This window comes from Theropithecus gelada, chromosome 13 (genome assembly GCF_003255815.1).
Source record: "Theropithecus gelada isolate Dixy chromosome 13, Tgel_1.0, whole genome shotgun sequence".
NCBI lineage: Eukaryota > Metazoa > Chordata > Mammalia > Primates > Cercopithecidae > Theropithecus > Theropithecus gelada.
The window spans coordinates 40,889,096-40,892,182 of record NC_037681.1 but is presented as its reverse complement, the minus strand read 5'-3'; the positions used below and the strand labels follow the sequence as shown (position 1 = coordinate 40,892,182).

The 3,087-nt window shown below is 55.1% G+C and overlaps 1 long non-coding RNA gene across 1 annotated transcript; it reads left to right on the top strand.

The window, feature by feature from the left end:
- The first annotated feature begins 905 nt into the window (after positions 1 to 905).
- Positions 906 to 2,672, top strand: LOC112605175. Its single transcript, XR_003115367.1, has 2 exons — positions 906 to 1,032; positions 2,204 to 2,672. It is a non-coding gene; the product is annotated as an uncharacterized LOC112605175 (long non-coding RNA).
- Positions 2,673 to 3,087: the final 415 nt, after the last annotated feature.

Here is a 3,087-nt window from a genome sequence, read left to right as displayed (position 1 = left end):
ACTCATTCATTCAGCCAAGGCCGACTAGTGTCAAGCGTTGTTCTAGCCGCTGGGACACAGCAGTGAACAAAACTGACAAAACAAGCCTGCGGCCTACGGGAGGGGAGACAAAGAACCACATAAATGAGAAGGCTGGCGTGTGTGATGGTGACGAGTGCTAGGGAAGAGAGAAGGCAGGTGAGGAAGAGGGAGTGTTCCAGGAAGGTTGCAAGTTTAGACAACGTGGCCAGGGTGGGCCTAGTCATACAAAACAATCGCTAAACCTGACGACAGTGATGGAGGAAGCATGTGGACCTTGGAGGAAAAGCCAGCACCTGCCAAGGCCCCAAAGCAGGAACATGGTGTGCTAGGGAGACGGGGGGCGGGGGAGAACAGGGCTGGAGGTCAGGGGTGGTGGGATAGACAGCGGGAGGTCGGAGGTCAGGGATGAGGCCAGATCCTGAAAGGCCTCGAAGCACAGAGTAATGACTTGGGATTTTCCTTAGGGAGGTAATATCGGGTTGAATTATTCCTCCCAAAAAAGCCATGTTCACATCCTAACCCCTGGAATGTGTGAATGTGACCTTATTTGGAAAAGGAATCTGCAGATGAAATTAAATTAAGGATCTCAAGATGAGATAATCCTGTGTTATCCAGGTGGGCCTTAAATCCAATCACAGGTGTTTCTGGAAGAGACACACAGCGGAGAAGAGAAGGCCACGTGAAGGCTGAGGCAGGGATCGGCGTGGTGCTGCCACCAGCAGGGGAACGCCAGGAACGGGAAGAGGCAAAGAAGGACCCTCCTAGGGAGCGGGGTCCTGCTGACACCTCGACTTCAGACTTCTGGTCTCCAGGGCTGTGAGAGGAGACTTTTCAAGCCACCCAGTTTGTGGTCATTTGCTATAACTGCCCTGGGAAACTGATCCTGATGCGGAGCCCTTGGAAGCTCTTGAGTGGAGGAGGGACATGCTGTCCTGGGCTTACTCCTGGCTGTGTAGGGAAGTCTGAGCTGCGCAGGGACAGAGCAGCCAGGGAGTCACTGCGGTGATGCAGGTGAGTGACGGCTAGAAGAGCGATGGATGGAGGAGGTCAGAAGAGAGGGACAAGTCCGAAAGGGGAAGTCGGAATGGGCCGGGCGGGGCAGGGGAGGTGGATGGCCAGACGGAGAATCCCTTGAGGAAACCCAGGGGTTGTGATGGATTTTGTGATGCAGCCTCTGCCTCCCAGGTTCAAGCGATTCTAGTGCCTCACCCTCCCAAAAAGCTGGGATTACAGACATGTGTCACCACACCCGGCTAATTTTTGTAGCCCTCTGGGGGTTGCGGATCTGGGCACGTATGCAAGAGGGGTGCTTGGGAGAACAGTGTGACCAAGGGAGGTGTCCTCCTGGAAACCTTCACCCCAGCCTAGAGGCACAGGATAGGAACCAACTTCCTCCAGGGCCAGCTTTCTGGCCTCAATGCTGGGGCTGTTCTGTCCTTGGACCATCCATGGGACATGATGTTGAACTGTCTGCCTAGGACCCACTAGCTGCTGTCAGATTTTACAGCCTCCCCCATGCAGCCAACCTGGGGTGTTCGCTGCTCAGAAACTCTCAGAAGGATTACACAGGGCCAGGTGCAGTGACTCAGGCCTGTAATCCCAGCACTTTGGGAGGCGGAGGTGGGCAGATTGCTTGAGGCCAGGAATTCAAGTCCGGCCTGACCAACATGATGAAACCACGTCTCTACTAAAAATACAAAAATTAACTGGGCATGGTGGCACATGTCTGCATTTTTGGGAGGCTGAGGCATGAGAATCACTTGAACACAGGTGGCAGAGGTTGCAGTGAGCCGAGATCACGCCACTGTGCTCCAGCCTGGGTGACAGAGCAAGACCCTGTCTCAAAACCAACACACACAGTGGTCATCCAGAGCTCCAAAGGCACAGAAAGTGTCAGCAACATGTGTGGCCGGCCAGAACGCTGACAATAAACACCTGGCCCTGGTACCACGGGCAACTTCCAAGTCTCGGGGCTCCCAGAATCCGAGTGCTTGTGGCTCTCTGGGGCTGGTGGCCACACCCATATTTGAGGCTTTTTGTGGTCTGGTGGTGCACAGCTTCAAGCAAGACTCAATCCCGTTTCCATGAAGCAGGAGAGAGGCCTTGGAGTGTGCAGGGAGTGAGTGCCACGGGATGGCTGTTCTTGCCTGGGAAGATGACAAAAGGGCTCTTTCCTTGGCAGCTCCCATGGAGGAAAGGGCTGGCGGCACCCCAGGAACACAGGCACAGATGGAGGCGTCCCTCTCCAGTGCCTGGGGTGGGCTCTGATTCCACCTCCTGCATTTGGAGCAGCTGTAAGCTATCAGGGCCTGGCTGGCTGGCTCCAGGCCTCCCAACGTGACCAGCCTGCCCGGCTATCCTGGCGTGAGGCTGGCATTCCTCCCATGGGCTCTGCAGTACTCATCATCAGGGCTCCTGCAGCAGCATGGGGACCTGGGCAGCCTGATGGACAAACGCTGGGCTGGGAAGTAGGGAGATGCGGTTTCCTGGATTCCCTTCCCTTTATTGAGTAGGAATCTTTGCACCTAAACAAGTCTGTGTAGAGTCCAGATTGTGCTCTTTGTCCTTGGTCCAGGAGGTCCATCTCTTTGAGCATCAGTTTAATGCCAAGGAGAGACAATAAATTGCACTTTCCAGGGTCCCAATAAGGATTGCCAAAGTTGGCATCCTTGGGTGTCTAGCCTAGCTCAGGCGCCCAGGTGTTTGATAAGTTCTCACTGGATCCACACCAGCTTGACTCTGGATTTGTGGAAATTCACAGGGGCCCAGCTGTCCAGCCTGGCCCAGCCACACGTCCAGTTCTGCCTGTGAGAGAACCTGTCAGATGGGCCAGGCCAGGCCATGAGGAAGAGGTAGAGTATGGGGACATGACCTGATGAAGTTGACAGAGCAACAACTGGAACAAGAGATCACCAAGGGGAGCGAGGCCGGGTGGCTGTTCCAGGATGAGGGGGTGAGGCAGGACCCACAGGCATCGGGTCCCATTGTCCTTCTACAGAGAAGGACAGCCCTGAGAAGCTATGACAGTGTGTGATAGAAGGTGGCTCCAGCCTCAGCAAAGAGCAA